This window comes from Podarcis erhardii, assembly GCF_964252035.2.
Source record: "Podarcis erhardii genome assembly, chromosome: 4".
Classification (NCBI taxonomy): domain Eukaryota; kingdom Metazoa; phylum Chordata; class Lepidosauria; order Squamata; family Lacertidae; genus Podarcis; species Podarcis erhardii.
In genome coordinates, this window is record NC_138508.1 from 70,332,139 (window position 1) to 70,349,459 (window position 17,321).

The window sequence follows — 17,321 nt, forward strand, 5'->3', positions numbered from 1 at the left end:
GAGGCTGGGTGCGGAAGCACAGCGTCCCATGCTATCTGGTTTCACGTGGAATGATGACTTTGTATCAGGTTCTTGTCCTTGGAGATTTTGCCTTTTTTTGGTTTCTTCTTAATAATCTCCCAACACAGGAAAAAATAGTTTCAGTTATCAGCCGTTCTTTGTTATCAGCCATGACCTCATGAAAAAAAAATGAAAAAAATCTCCCACCAGCCAAAAATAGATTGGGGACATCTGGCCTGAACTTTTGTTTTTCATGTTAAAAAAAAAGAAAGAAAGGTTGTTAGAATCTGGAATTGTGCGCTTAGGTGTTGCCTGCATGGATGGCTTACTTCCCTTTAATGCATGTTTAACTTACATTTAATGCACTTCTTAAACGAAATGGCACAATGTGGAATTAGGGCAGCCTTGTCATTTTGAAACCTTACTTGTATTGAAGAGGATTTACATATTACTGGTCAATTCAGAAAACAATTAAATACAGGACATTAATTAATCTTCCACCCTTCATCCCAAGGCAGCCCAGGGATCCATCATGATGGCTGTCCTTCTCATGAACGGTAATGATCCTATTTTTTATTTTTCCACAATGTTGACGTACCTGTCTGCCTATGAATTTAGCTTTTCTGTTAAGAGAAAACTAATTTTTATTCAGACATAACTAGTATGTCTCTTTGTTCCCTACTCTTAAAATTCCATCGAGATCCCTATCTCCTTTTCCCAAAGAACTCCAAGGCATATCCTGTGCAAAGTTTGGATCCCGGCCCCCCTTTGAGCAACAAGCTGACATGCCACACAAATAACATTCACTCTATTTACACACAGCATGCAAATAAGACAAAGAGATCTGGGTCTTAATGGCCAGTTGGAAGAACAACATCTCTAGCACATCTCTAGCGCACAAGGTCAACGAAGGAATTTAATATTTCAATTCTCTTCTTATTAACTACTCATATTCACACCTGAATATGTGAGGATCACATATGGTTCTGGAGCTACAGCTCAGATATGGCAGGTGTGTGTGTGTGTGTGTGTGTGTCTCCTAATTTTTTCTGTTTTACATATATAATTGAACAATTCCTCAAAGTTTCTAATTACAGTAATACATTACAAAACAACCTTGAGAACAGAGCTCTTTTTTAAAAAAGAAGGTGTAACACTTACAGCCTGGCATGGCTGAGTCTGTTCACTGCCTGAGGCAAGATGGGAAGGTACAAATCCATGCTGCCCCCTTCCCCCCAGAAGCAGCTTGAAATTCGCCAGGTGCTAGGTGCATTTTGCACCTGGCTATCAGCCACTTGCAACCAAGTGAAGATGCCCAGGCGCTGAGATGGCGCCTGATGTCCCCACTATCTGGAGGTGGCATGCCTTGGGATCCTTGGATCTTGACTGTTTTCACACACTAGCAACACATCCTGTAGAATTCCATTGTATTTTATCTGCACAATCAGAATTAATTTCAGGAATCAAAAAGTTGTGTTGAAAAATATGGTTTTCAAGTGGTCTGGCACAAAAATGGCAACTAAGAATTCCGTTTTGGCAACTATAACCCTGGTTTAGGGAGCCATTTGGCACCTAGCTTATTGATCTGAGTTTCTAACACTGCCCAGAAGCCTCACTTAACCAGGAATTGCACAGCAGTGGCTTCTTCCTGCAAAATCTTGCTAGAAGAAGCCACTGCCACGGTGCAAACTTGGTAGTGGCATGAGTGCCTGCCTCTGCAGGATTCCACCACCTGAGGCCCTGACTACAGCATTCCTGGGCATGTGGTTTTGCACCTGAGCTATCCTTTCTATTACAACTTACTAGATGCTAACACAATTTATGATTTTGATAAAAACTGACTTCCCTGGTTAAAACCAAAACCAAGAGAATTTCAGAATCTATCATCAAAACATTTGAGAGAATGCGTATCAAACTTTGTGGTTGTAAGGCAAGCAAAAGTAGCAAGAAAAGTTATGAAGAGGCTCCAGTTCTGAAATGTAACTTCCAAATTTCCATGACGTACTTATACTGATCAAAAATAATATTAACCATTGCTATTTCTTAGAATGCTCTAATATCGAGGGTATAATCCTTTTCATTTGTTAGTTGGTTTATTTCATGAATTATGCTTCATATCTGAATCTGGCTGCTGCAGCCCCAAGTTGGAAAACAAGCTGAATACACATGAAGTTACTTTAAAAGCTGTATTTCCACATCTGGAGTATTACCCTTTGCAACCTTTACTGTAAGAGATTTTCTGAACACAGCTTACGGCTTGATTGAACCCTCTTTAGAAGTTACCGGTACTCCTTTTGAGAAGTCACGCCTGCCTCTTGTGAATCCGAACCGTCTCATTTTTCTGACACTCCCATGTTATAAGAATGCTCATGAACCGCCCTTCCAACAAACATTAAAATATTTGTTTAAATATCAAGTTTGCCACCCAGGTTGAGAAAATCCGTAGCTTCTGAAAACCATTTATAAAGCTCATATTTAATTTAGTTCCCATCTCTTTCTCCCAGCCTCTAAGAGAGTGGGGCAAAAATGGTTTATTATTGTGGTTAACATCTGTGGTGTGTTCAAGCATGATTTTATCCACAGCGTTTCACCCACAGAGATTTGTGTTCCTTCCGATCTACTTCGGGGAAACCATTTCCTTTACAGTAAACTATAAATATTCGTTTACTGTACCAGTGATTTTGAAAAATGTATTGCAAATAGGTGAAAGGATTCTGGTTTGCTTAGTTTAGCTGTATTTCTATGGTCACTTGAAGAAAAAGCAAAAAAGGAACAGAACAATATGATAAAGGAAAGGTTGCCAGTCTTCTACATAAGAAGCTACAGGGCCCTCCGATCTCAGTGACTGACCTTCCTCGCCAACAAAGGTGGATTATGTACAATAAAACAAAACCAATGACCAAGCTGAATTGTTTATTGCACTACAACTCTCGGCATCTACACTGGAAGGATGCAAACGTTCTTGCTTCATTTGGTTTTCATTTATTGTACGTAATACTATTATTACATTTTTATCCCTCCCTTTCCTTTAAGGACATCAAGAAAGCACAAAGGGCACTCCACACACTTTAAACCTCCCATCAATCCTGTAAGGTAAATTACTGAGATGGGACGCGAGTGGCGCTGTGGGTAAAACCTCAGCGCCTAGGACTTGCCGATCGCATGGTCGGCGGTTTGAATCCCTGCGGCGGGGTGAGCTCCTGTCGTTCGGTCCCAGCTCCTGCCCACCTAGCAGTTCAAAAGCACCCTTAGGTGCAAGTAGAGAAATAGGTACCGCTTTATAGCGGGAAGGTAAACGGCGTTTCCATGTGCTGCTCTGGTGCCGGTTCGCCGGAGCAGCTTCATCACGCTGGCCACGTGACCCGGAAGTGCCTCCAGACAGCGCTGGCCCCCGGCCTCTAGAGTGAGATGAGCGCACAACCCTCGAGTCTGTCAAGACTGGCCCGTATGGGCAGGGGTACCTTTCCCTTTAAATTACTGAGAGTGATTGACTGGCCCTTGGTAACCCATTGAGGTCTCCCCATTCTATAGGTTCAGAAAGGACTGCTGCAGTGCCACAAACAACAACGAATTACAACAGCCTCATACTTAATGCAGCAAGATAAAGGGATTAGAGAAACAAAAGGAGGATTTGTATATTTGACTTTATAGAAATGAAGAATTTATAGAAATATTTTCTGTTGTGTAACTCCAACACCAAACATGTTGCAGCAGCCTCCCAATTAACTGAAGCACTGTAGCAGACATCACTGGACTTCATCAAATGCGCAATACTTCTCGGCAGGAACTTAATCCCAATTGGTACTGGCCATGCCACTTTTTATTATGCATTACAGGCTCTTTTAAGTGTCCTGAATTGTGCAACCACATTTCCACACAGAAACCACAACAGCAATAGCAGTAAGTGTTAATGTCTGGGGAAGATATCACATTTCTACAAGGTACACCATATTTATACAACTATAAAATTGCCCTTCATCAACATAGATCCCAGGGGAGTTTACAAACATTAAAGAAACTAGCAACAAAAGACAGCTAAAATTATAAACACAAACCAATCAACGTATCTAAAACCCCTCACAAAGTGTAGAACAATAATGTAGCAGCCGTTCATAAAAGCCCCCAAACCATGGGTCATGGGTAGGCAAACTAAGGCCCAGGGACCGGATCCGGCCCAATTGCCTTCTAAATCCGGCCCGTAGACGGTCCGGGAATCAGTGGCGTAGCGTGGGGGGTGCCAGGGGTGCCGGCCGCACCGGGCGCAACTTGGGCAGGGGCGCACTCGCACTAGCAGCTCTCTGCCCCTACTAAAATCCACTGGTTAGGGAGCCCGCGCTCGCTCGGCTTGGCGAGGAGGTCGCAGAAGGGGGAGAGCAAAGCCTTCTGCCGCTGGCAAAAAAAGGAGAGGAAGCCGGGCGGGCGGGCGGGCTGGCTGGCTCGCGGGGGTCTGGCTGCGCCTGCTGCTGCCGTTGCCGCTGCTGCCGGGCTTTGACAGCTTGGCGAAGCGGAGGGAGAGGTAATTGCGTCTCTCTTTCCACTGGCCGCCTGGGTAGTGAGCCGAGCGGAGCAGGGAGTCTGGCGAGGGGGCGGGAAGAGACTTTCCCCCCTTTTTCCCACCTCGCCTGGTCAAAAAGGAGAGCGGAGTCTCCTCAGGGTGCCCTCAGGCAGGGCAGGGCAGGGCAAGGCAAGCAGAGCGAGGAGGAGAGAGAGGGGAAGGGGGGGGGGGAGCAGCCAGGAAACGACGCGGTGTGGAGGGGGAATCAATTAAGGAGAGAAGCCTCGCTGCTGCTGCTGCTGCTTGGGAGAGTAAATTACTGTACTTGCCTTGCCCCGGGTTAGGGGGCGCAAATTATTTGCCTTGCCCCGGGTTGGGGGGCGCAAATTACTTGCCTTGCCCCGGGTGCTGATAACCCACGCTACGCCGCTGCCGGGAATCAGCATGTTTTTACAGAAGTAGAATGTGTCCTTTTATTTAAAATGAACTCTGGGTTATTTGTGGGGCCTGCCTGGTGTTTTTACACGAGTAGAATGTGTGCTTTTATTTAAAATGCAGCTCTGGGTTATTTGTGCGGAATAGGAATTCGTTCATTATTATTTTTTTCAAAATGCAGTCTGGCCCACCACAAGGTCTGAGGGACAGTGGACCGGCCCCCTGCTGAAAAAGTCTGCTGACCCCTGCCATGGACAATCAGATAAAGGTCTATTAAAGGTCTGGAGAAACAGTTGTGTCTTAACCTGGCATCAGAAGTCCAAGTCTGTTGTGGCCACCCACACCTCATGGGGGCAAATTCTATTATATAGTGGGGGGAAACTACAAAGAAAGGCTATCCTGTGTCACCCACAGCAAGCGATCCCCACTGTGAGTATAATGAAAAGGGCCTTCCTTCCATTCCAATCTCAAGGCCTGGGTTGGCTGATATGGGGAGAGGAGCTTCATTATATACTTGGTCTTAAACCCATATTTCTTTCTTTATTATTACTGATTTCATAAAATCTGTGCACCTCTTGATTGTAAAAAAACAACAACCCTCAAAGCGGTTTACAAAATATGTCAATGCTAATTAACACCTTATATTGGACCAAGTAACACATAGGGAACCTGTCATGTGGAAGACATGACTCCATACAGATGTTGCTATCAGCATTCTAGCAGCTGCCTTATGTGGTACCTGAAGTTTCTGGACCATCTTCAAGGGTGGCCCCATAAAGAACACATTACACTAATCCAGGTGTGAAGTTTGCTAGAGCATGTAGCACGATGGCAAGGCTATCTCAGTACAGGAACGGCTGTCGCTCTCAATCAGCTACAGCCTGGAAATAGGAACCCCTTGCAACTGACACCACCAAGGGCTCAAGTGACAATGCCAGATCCAGGAGTACTCCCCCCCCCCCAGGCTACAAGCCTGGTCTTTCAAGGGGTGAGTGATTGTGTCTCTGTCTAGCCGTGATTCAGCATCATTTTACTAGCCCTCATCTGACCCCATTACCACCTCCAGGCTCAGGAATAATCACAGTTTCATCTAGTTCAGATGGTATGGATCAGTGATGGCCAAACTTGGCCCTCCAACTGTTTTGGGACTACAACTCCCATCATCTCTAGCTAACAGGACCAGTGGTCAGGGATGATGGGAACTGTAGTCCCAAAACAGCTGGAGGGCCAAGTTTAGCTATCACATGTATAGATGAATGCAATCCCCATGATGGTGGCACAAAACCTCAAATCCTGATGACTGCTCACAACAGCTTCATATAGATGCTAAACAACATAGCGGACAGAATAAAATCTGCATGAATCCACAGCACAACTCTCATGGGACCAGGGAGGAGTCCCCCAGTGCTGCTGTCTAATAACAGCCCTGCAGGTTTGACTGAAAACACCACATCATGGTGCCTACAACTCTCAGCCTGCTCCAGGAGGTTACCATGGCTGGTGGCACCAAAGGCTGGTGGATCAACAGGGTCATCACATGCCTCCTGTTCCTCTCTCAAGAGAGCTCACTAACCAGAGCTCTCTCAGTACTAAAATAGAATCAAAAGCCAGACTGAAATGGGTCCAAATAATATTTTGTGAGTACTCAGAAAATGCGATTTCCTCACAATTAAAGCACCATCTTGAGGGAAGATGTGACGAATGAAAAAAATGAAGAGTTAGTAAATGTAAAAGATGTTGCTACCAAAAATCCTTGATTCACTTTCTTCAAAGTAAGTTCTATTGAAATTAGTGTGGTATAACTGGGGGGGGACAGGGATGAAAAGAGTAGGGATAACAAATACCCCAATCTGGATGGTGACCGCCAAAGAATCAACGAACCAAACACTTCTGATTTACCACGGATGAGTGAATTTGGCAAGGACTCGCTCAAGGACAAGTCATTGACATTTCATGTTGGTCATGAAATTTTTGAGACTAAAACTCTGGAGGCTTGCTCTGTGTGGTAAAGGAAGTACTGAAATATTCAAAGAGAATAAAAGAAGGAAGTGGGAATATAAGAAAGAAAGAAAGAAAGAAAGAAAGAAAGAGAGAGAGAGAGAGAGAGAGAGAGAGGCAGGCAGGCAGGCAGGCAGGCAGAAATCTGGAAGCACTCACTTATTCTTTGAAGCCGGACCTAAGTAGATCTGAAGAAAAGAGATGGAAGATTGCCACATAAGCATGGTCAAGGGTCACTTAAGTTTAGGAAGCATGGAGTAAAAACATTGCAAAAGTTTACATCTTCTTCCTTCCAGTCTGAAGCCAGCAGGAGTGTTTTGGCCAGGTGTGACAAGGTGCAGGTGAGGCAGCAAATGTTCAGAACCAATGACAGATCATGTGGGGTGCATTCAAGACTGGGCCAGACTCACTGAAAGCAGGAAAAATAGTTTCCTACAGCATTTGTCTGGAGTAAACTAACGGTGTTAAACTCTGAAGGTAGAGGTGTGTGTGTGAAGTCTGGCCCATGTGGTCTGTGCTAATTTCTGCAGGGATAGGAGGCCTTCTGCAACCCTTGCATGTGGTATGATGGTGGAGGGTCCTCCTGGGCTGCAGGTAGTCCTGGCAAGGTTTAAAAAGTCTTCAGATGAGGGCAGAGTTATCTCCTTACAAGAAGGGGATGGGATCCTTGGGCTCCTACATGAAAATCTTCAGTGGGGCAGTCATTTTTCTGTCTGCCTTAGATGGGGATTCAGGAACGCCACCTTCTGCATCCCAGGAGTCTTCAGAACTTTCCATTGAAGGGCGAGAGGGATTGTAGTCCATGACATATGGAACCACTACTGACAAACAACAAGCTATTCATGTATTTACTTGGAGGCTTTATATGCTGGGTTTTCTCAAATGATTTCATAGCAGTTTACAAAAATTCAAGAAAGAAAAAAAAAGACAAAGAATGGTGGCCTCTTGCATTGCAGTGAGTAGGAGATGGCAGTGGATCAGCATTTTGTACATTACGCAAGGAAGTATATCATTTCACTTGAAAGGATTAGGGAGGTGCTAATATTTTGCAATGATTCCCCCACCAGTTTTTAATGGGATTTAAACACTATTATCTTATTAGACACTGTTTAGAAGAGCTATACTCCTACTTCCTACCTCATCCCCCCTGCCTCATCAAGCCATCACAAATAGCGCATACTGCTGCATCTACAACACTTGGAAAGTATAATTGCCATGAAATCACTACCTTTTTTCACATCTGATAGAGGCAACTGCAGGGATCTTTTTAAATTTTTGCTGCTTTGTCATGAGCTGCCTTCTTCGGATGAAAAGCAGACATTTTTTAAAAGAAATAAATGCAGCAGTAGATAAAATTGGGGAGGGGGGGGCAGATGGTCTTCAAGAATAATCTTCTTTTATTTTTATTTTACATAATCTGCTTAGGATCACTTGGAGCAACCCGCCTGTAAGATTTGTTACAGGAACACCTCTAACAAAGAGTGAACAGTGTGAATAATTCAAGGCAAGGTTTTCAAGGTAGATAAAACCTGTTGCCTCTGTAATCTAGGCTTATCCAGGAAGACAGAACGCTTTCACTACATTATCAAGCTATGATCAAATATTAATCCTGCGGTTCTGTATTCCCACACTATGTGTAACGAGAAATAAAATTAAAGTTAAATAATTAATTGGGTTCTGAGAGACCAAAGTGTCAAACCATAAGAGAAGGCTGCCTGTTGCATCTTTGCATGAATCGAGAACGCAACCACCTCATGCTACTGGGAGGCAGACTCAAAACAGAGAAAAGCAGAAATAAATAAGAAGAAGAAGAAGAATTTATTATTTATACCCCGCCCATCTGGCTGAGTTTCCCCAGTCACTCTGGGCGGCTTCCAATAAAATATTAAAACCACAATAAAATACCAAACATTAAAAACTTCCCTAAACAGGGCTGCCTTCAGATGTATTCTAAAAGTCAGATAGTTGTTTATTTCATTAACATCTGATGGGAGGGTCTTCCACAGGGTGGGCGCCACTACCGAGAAGGGGAAGGGCTTTTTCGAAGAGGAAAGGTGGTTTTTACTTTTTCACATTCTAAAATAAAAGGTTAAGTGTAAGAATGGCATGTGCTTTAGGGATCAAACGTTAGGGAAATAATGCTTTTTTAATTAGCGGCAGAGTACGAATTGGTACCAGAGGCTATATGAAACTACACAGACCTCACAGGCATCAAGATTTCAGGACTATGCAATGCTTAGTCATTTACGCCTGAAGTTCAGATATGAAACAAGAAATATATGGTGGATAACCATCTTTCTTTTTAAGCTAGTCACTACATTTTAGAAAGATAACCTGCAACTGACTCTGTGAAAACGATTACAGTAACTTTTCATATAAAGGAACGTGGAAAGCATGCTTGATCAAATATTTGTCCCCTCCCACCAAAGATTTACCGGTAAATGCTGAATTGAAAACCTTATATTAGTAAGTTTGCTTCTGAATTTTTCACGTGTTATAAGACTTCAGACTTTGGATTCAAAAAGGTGCCTGGCCTTTTGTCAGAAAAAGGAAAACCTTTGGATTCTACCCATGGTGGTAATTTTTGACAACTGAGGAAGATTTTGTTCAGCTGACCTTTTTTAAAAAGTGCTAGAATTAAATGGTGCATTTGTGTGTGTGAATCTACTCCCCCCACAAAACCCCACCTCAGTAGTGTCCCATTCATATTTTTTTAATGAGAAGCCAGAGCCACAAACCAAAATTTCTCTGCCTGCCTGCAGAGGCCCCAGGTCAGGCAACAATCCTTAACTGATGGGGGAAGTCACAGTTCCTCACATCTTAAGAGCTGTAGCTCTCTGCTTCTGTTCCAGTCCGGAAGCGAACAGTGACAGCCCTTTGCACTACATGGTGTTTCTCAGTACTTGGGGCTTGCTGGAGCTTGTCTGGCAGATAGAAGCAGCTGTTTGCAATTCACGCCCTAAGTTATAATATGTTGTTCGTAGTATGAAAACATTCTAGAGACTCTACCACGCCTCCCAACACTGACTTTTAGACATTTCAGATTATTATAATTTATGAATAACTTTTTACATTCATCTCAAAAATGATACACATGCCATAAAAGCAGCTAAAAACAAGTTTTAAAGCAGTATGAAAAGCCAGAGATAGGTATAGCTCAGTTGGCTAGACTTTAACCCAGGGGTCAGCAATCTTTTTCAGCCATGGGCCGGTCCACCGTCCCTCAGACCATGTGGTGGGCTGGACTATATTTTGAAGAAAAAAATGAATGAATCCCTATTCCCCACAAATAACCCAGAGATGCATTTTAAATAAAAGCACACATTCTACTCATGTAAAAACACGCTGATTCCCAGATTGTCCACGGGCTGGATTTAGAAGGCGATTGGGCCGCATCCGGCCCCTGGGCCTTAAGTTGCCTGCCCCTGCTTTAACCATTAGAGCATGGTGTTGGTAACGCCAAGGTTGCAGGTTCGATCCCCGTAAGGGATAGCAGCACATTCCTGCATTGCAGGGGGTTGGAACAGATGATCCTCAGGGTCCCTTCCAACTCTTGTTTGTTTGTTTGTTTCCAAAGGCAGAAACCATTTCATCCCTACTAATTTGTTGTATGTGTGTACGTACAACCACAAGCTAATGGTGGCTGCTCAACACTTGACCTCTACCCAAAGAAAAAGGTTGCAGAAATTTATATGTAGCTGCTCCATTTATTGTTATATAGTTGCTACAGCAATGCAGTAGAACGAACTGAACACTCTTAGAATTTACACATATGAACTGATATTGGCCAACCGAACATATACAGTGCTGCTGCTGTTTTATTTCAAGAACAGGCAACCATTCTCTTAAGTTTGTTTCTTGGCAATGCAAAGGACTGCTTTTGAAAGGGTGATCAGGAGTTCTTCATGCACAGCTCTTCTGATATCATGCAAAGCACGAACTAAAGGTATAATAAATTATTTGCAGGAGGAAAGGATGCTGAATAGCCATGGGGGAAGAAAGCTACCTTTAAATATAAACATGGTGGTAAACCAAAGTTCAGATTTAAAAACTCGTCTTGGGGAACAGGAATTAGAGAGCCATTTTTTGCAAATTTCTCAGAAACATATGACCCAGTTGCACCCGTTTCTATGAAAGAAGCCAAAGCTTCTTTCTATTGCTGAGTTATTAATTGGTAACATGAATCCTCTATAGTGGTGTAGTGTTACACCGAAGCCCTTTATTCTACTCTATCCAGAAACAGGACACTTTCTTTTTCTTCTTCAGGACAATTAACTCGATTAGAAACTAATGGATGAAGCTCCTCAATTATATACAAGGTTAAGAGCACATTAATTTGGTTTCCTTGCAAATTTATAAGGCAAATTTATAAGGCATTTTCACTTGGAAGAACAGAAGACAACCACTCCACCATGTTTGCTGAAAAAACTAACATTTCATCAACACGTCCAGTTAAAATATGCACACAGACTTTCAGTATGACACAATCCCGTTTCCTAAAAAGAATGTGCTCCTGCTAGTATATTCCAAATATGGATGGGCCCTTGGCTCTCCAGTTCTGGCTATGCAACATATTTCACTGACAAAGTATTTCATACCTGACACTATATTATATTCTGAAAGTTGATGAGGATGAACATTGGTCTTCAACACATGTGTGGACATGCACTACTGAACAGTGGCCTAATTCAAAGTGTGTCACAGCAGCAGTACTACCACTATAGGTAGAAAAAGAAAATGTAATGAGCCCAGAAGTGCATGTTTGGGGGGTTTAAGGTTGGGCCTAGGTCTGGAAAGGTTCAAAATTACTGGCACTGACTATGCATTTAACATTCCGTAGATGGGACTCCCTGAGTGTACCTCTTAAACACTTGTTACTGACACCAGAAAAAGCTGCCTTTTGTAATGGGAGTATTTTTATTTTATTTGTTTGCTTATTAAATTTGTAAATTTGTACCACCCTATGTCTGTAGGTCTCAGGGCGGTTCACAACATAAAATCATAATAGAAAAAAACACAGAATACATAATAAAAACAAAAACAAAGACAATCCAATAATCCCCACTTCCACAACACATTTTTTAAAGGGTATTGGCTGTCAATCAGCCAAAGGCCTGGTTGAAGAGGAGCGGTATTGCCTGGTCCCCAAAGGTGTATAATGAAGGCGCCAGCAGAACTGCCTTAGGGAGGGCATTCCACACCCAGGAGCCACTGCAGAAAAGGGCTATTCTTGTCCTGCCACCTTCTGGACCTCTCATCCACAATTTGATATACAGATTTATCGGTGGTTGCAAGAACCAATGATCCCTATATTCTGAACAAAATGCTTGTTTGACCTGGAGGTGGGCTATATGAATTGTGTATTGCTTTGTAACCATTTGTTGGGTCTCTGGACCGTAATAGAGATTGTTGTTGTTGTTGTAAAAATGCATGTTTAGAGCAAGCCACAGTTCCATGAACAATGGGAAACTGTGGCTGGTTCAAAAGCAAAATAGGAAGATTTTGGTGTGCTCTTCTCATTCATAAAGAGGAGATGGGTTAGGGGGAACATACAAGCTCAAGGGCCTGCATAGGCTTATAAAGGTAAAGGGACCCCTGACCATTAGGTCCAGTCGTGGCTGACTCTGGGGTTGCGGTGCTCATCTCGCTTTATTGGCTGAGGGAGCCAGCATGACTAAGCCACTTCTGGCGAACCAGAGCAGTGCACGGAAACGCCATTTACCTTCCCGCTGGAGCGGTACCTATTTATCTAGTTGCACTTTGATGTGCTTTTGAACTGCTAGGTTGGCAGGAGCAGGGACTGAGCAACAGGAGCTCACCCTGTGGCGGGGATTCGAACCACCGACCTTCTGATCAGCAAGTCCTAGGCTCTGTGGTTTAACCCACAGCGCCACTCACGTCCCTTGCATAGGCTTATACAGTACCTTTAATAGCTAACCATGGTTTGTGATTTTGCTTAAACTGGATGTTTGTATGTTAAAGAACAGCCTTCTGTTTCTGTAAGCCTTGTGTTATGAAGGCTGTTTTTCCCACAGCATCCACTGGCACAGAGCTCTGCACATATACAGGGATCTTTTTTCTAGCTACATGGCAGATGAAGCATTGAATTTAGAAGGATTTTTTTCTCACCAAATGCAGTACAACTTGCAATGCTCATAGTAAAAGCCCTAGCAGCCAACACATAAACAATTTACGTGCTTTACAAATACGAACCTTGTCTGTTTGGTGATACTTTAGAACATTATTCCTGTAGTAGTCTAAACATGGAGGGAAATATGCATCACATTAATCTAAAGAAGTGCTTGGAGCAGGAAAATATTATTACTCAGATTTCTACAAAAGAAAGGGACTAACAAGCTAACACAAAAGTGCTACAGTGGAGGATTTTATCCTAAAGGCTAATGTAATGCAAATATTTGGTTTGGCACGGACCACTTTAAAAAACACAGTGTTAAATGCACTAACAGTGCAGTCTTATGTGGACTACTCAGAAGTAAGCCCCATTTGCTTCAATGGGGTATACCACCAGGAATAAATATATAAATACACACACTCTCTCCCTCTCTCTCTCTCTATATATATGCCTAAAGCAGTCATTCTTCTGTATTGGCTTGAAAACAAGCAATTTTCTCAAAAAGTAAAAACAAGAGTAGATTTTTTTCATTAAGAACAGCTGAATGTTAATTACACTTAAGGCATCTCCTTATAAAAACAACTTGTCAGAATCTAGGAGCGGCCACATTAAACTAGCTCACTCGACAGAAATGACCTTTCACACAGAACAACAGCTCAATTGAAGGTGGCTGAGTAAAGTCTGGACTAGCAAGACAGAGGAGTACAACTGGGAAAGTCCCTAACAATCATTATTACATTGGTGGGATCTCAAACTGTGATGCGGACTGTCAGTCCCATGAAGTTTTCTTGTTACGTTTAACAACGCTGGTTAACAAATGGCTGAACTCAAGTTTGCAAAAGTTGGCCTGGTGCACAAGACACGGTAAACCAAACTATGGCTTACTGCGGCCACATAAACATGCAGGGTTCAGGACAGGAATTTTTGGTTCTTTTTGTCCTAGCTCCACACTGGGCTAAACCAAAGTTGGGCTTAGTGTGTTATTCAATGCAGGACTCCTGGCCTGTTTTGGGCTACAGTTTGTGGTTAGTGAGGACTAAGCTTGACCTTGAGTCCTGAGTTTGGGTTACATGTTAAGCCAAACCCTGACTTAGCTCACCAGAGAGGACCAAAGTGGTTGCAAGCGCTTCTCTGTGAGCCCACAACATTTGCATGGTCCTGATAAGCCACTGTTCGGCTTACTGTGTTGTGCAGACCAGGCCAAGGCACCATACACAATGCACTTCAGTGCTTCTAACCAAAAGATGCAAGGAAAATGTAGGATGGTATCCAACTAAGTCGCTGGCTCAGAATGACTAAAGAATATGACTGCATTTCTATCATGCCTTAAAAAGAAGATAAAGACATATCCTCCACACATTATTTTAAACCCACCATTCCTCTAAGGCAGAGCTTTCCAAACTTTTCATGTTGGTAACACACTTTTTAGACATGCATCATTTCGCAACACAGCAATTCAGTTTTACAGTGGTACCTTGGGTTAAGTACTTAATTCGTTCAGGAGATCTGTTCTTAACTTGAAACTGTTCTTAACCTAAAGCACCACTTTAGCTAAAGGGGCCTCCTGCTGCCGCCGCGCTGCTGTAGCACGATTTCTGTTCTTATCCTAAAACAAAGTTCTTAACCTGAAGTACTATTTCTGGGTTAGCGGAGTCTGTAACCTGAAGCGTATGTAACCTGAAGCGTATGTAACCCTAGGTACCACTGTACTAGCAAACTGGAGGTTACACCAATACATTTCCAGCTCTGGGAGGAGCGTGGGGAGAGTTCACATGACACACCTACACATTGCAGCCAATACAATAACGTGTTGTGACACACAGTTTGGAAAGCTCTGCTCTAAGGAGCCAGCAGAGATTTTTAGCTTCACAACAATCCTGTAAGCAAGGTTACAGGCATCTAAACACAGAGGGTTCCTGCCTGATGCTATTAGGCGAGGCCTTTCAAAGCATAGACGCTGCCGCACTTAAAAGAGCAACTTCTCACAGAGGCACATGAAAGGTGCATTATTAAAACTCGTCTAAAAATGAACCTACCATGATAAACTTGCAGAATGCAAAAAGCAGCCTGGATGAAATCTGCTTGAACTGTCATGAGTCTTGCCTCCCACAGTCTTCAGTGCCAAACACAAACCAGGGAGACTATTTAAAGAAAACAAAACCTACTATTTTCAAGCTATGCTTTAAACACACACACACAGGTCACAAAATGTGAGTATTTTACAGATATCTGAAAAATACATAAGCATTTACAGCTGTTTATAGTTACAAAATATGCTAGGTTGTGGAGAAATGGGGACTGTTTTTTATTTCCTTGACTGGCTGTGCCGTAATTTATTTAGGAGTTCACCTTAAACTCAAGGTTATTGTGTATTACTGGCCCCAAGCAGAGTTATTTGAACACATGCCAACCCTGAGCAATAAGTTACTGGATTTCATGCTCCATGAGGGGTATTTTAAACATAATTCATGGCCTTCGTTTCAGATCAAAAGCACCAAAGGAGTGCAGAGAATTAGATTACAGATATTACAGACTGACTAAAGGAGTTAGGGAAGGCAAAGTCACAGTCACCTACCTTCAGAATACATTCCTCCATGTGTATATGTGTGTATGCACACAAACACAAAGCAGTAAAGTTAAACTTTGCATTTTAACAATATTGTCTCAGTTATAAAAGTTCACAATTAACTCAAGCAGAGTCTCATGTCCCTTGTCCGTCTTAATTTAAGATGGGATGTTGTTTTCTACTGTTGCCCGTTTTGTATAATGAAACAAGAGATGGATTAAGGTGAAATACATAAAAAAAAAAGAAAGAATGCCACAGAGCTGGAAAATGCTCAGGAAAGTGCAATCAAAATGATGAGGGTGCAATTCCTCTATGAGGGAAGGTTTGCTTTTTAGCTTACCCCAAAATGGCAAGAGGGGACAGGACAAAGGTTTCTACAAGGTGTGGGCAGTGTTTCTCCTTCTCTCATAACCGAAGAACCCAGGGTCATCCAATGATGCTTGATTGTGTGAGATGCAAGACAGACAAAAGGAAGCACATGCTTCAACTATTGAACTCACTGCAACAAGAGGTGGCGAAAATACCAACCCAGAGGGCTTTAAAAGGAAATCAGACAAATTCACAAATGATATGCTAGTAACAAGTATGCCCCTAAATACTAGTCACTGCGAAACAACAGTGGGCAAGGGCTATTATCTTCACATTTGTGTACTTGCCATGTGATTGATACAGGGTGCTGAATTAGATAGTCCTTTACTAGGACTCTTATTTACTCGGAGTAGATACTAAATAAGCTCCTCCTCTCTCTCTTAGAATTACGCTTCTTCCCACTCAAAACCATGCAGTACCCAAAGTACTGCATGAAACAGGAATGTATTTGCTGAAACATCAATATCCATTTTAAAAGGCGCAACCAACTTCCTCTGGTTCTTTTCCTTTTTTTCTCAAGCCAGCTGCATCTGTACCTTAGGGATGTCCTTCCCACTTAGAAAAACATGCAGTGTTGCCAGTATTCTCAGATTTCTCTCCTGGACAGAACATTTATCAGAAACGCATGTCTGAGCCAATGTTCAAGCTAAATTCTAAGTAGTAAATTTATTTGCTCAGCACCATTGTTCATTTCAAGGAATCAGCCACTTATGTGAATAAATATAGTGGATGCTCGGGTTGCGAACGTGATCAGCCACTTATGTAAATAAATATAGTGGATGCTCGGGTTGCGAACGTGATCCGTGTGGGATGCATGTTCGCAACCCACAGCGTTTGCAACCCGCAGTGGCGCATCTGCACACACGCAGGTTGCGATTTGGCGCTTCTGCACATGCGCAACTGCCGAAACCCAGAAGTAACCCGTTCCAGTACTTCTGGGTTTTGGCGGGTACGTAACCTGAAAAAACGCAACCTGAAGCGGCTGTAACCTGAGGTATGACTGTAATAGCACTAGAATTCAGTGAATATCTCCTATCCCAGGACCAACTGCAAATAAAGAATAATAGGTAACCATGCCTTTGTAAGCAAAACATGTGTGTGACTGTTGAAAGGCGCGCCATTTTCAGCTCTGAAAAGGGGCAGAATGGGGCAAGGCAGAACAGGCAAGAATGGACTTCCATGCATCCTGCTAACGTGCACAGTGGCCAGAAATGGAACCTCAGCATAGGTGGGAATTCTCCCATAAGCCAATAAGGCCAATTAGCATTTTTAGTAACTTCTGAAGTATAGCAGCAGGTAGTATTGAAATCTCAATCACAACAAGG

At 42.8% G+C, this 17,321-nt stretch overlaps 1 protein-coding gene and 2 long non-coding RNA genes across 6 annotated transcripts in view; 2 read left to right on the top strand and 1 right to left on the bottom strand.

Annotated features, from left to right (window-relative positions):
* Window positions 1-17,321, top strand: part of LOC309340199 — a 186,286-nt gene that overhangs the window by 118,073 nt on the left and 50,892 nt on the right. The gene's annotated exons all lie outside the window — the stretch shown is intronic.
* Window positions 1-17,321, bottom strand: part of SHROOM2 (shroom family member 2) — a 104,548-nt gene that overhangs the window by 61,201 nt on the left and 26,026 nt on the right. The gene's annotated exons all lie outside the window — the stretch shown is intronic.
* LOC309340191 lies at window positions 10,732-16,484 on the top strand. Its single transcript, XR_014155848.1, has 2 exons — window positions 10,732-10,874; window positions 16,381-16,484. It is a non-coding gene; the product is annotated as an uncharacterized lncRNA (long non-coding RNA).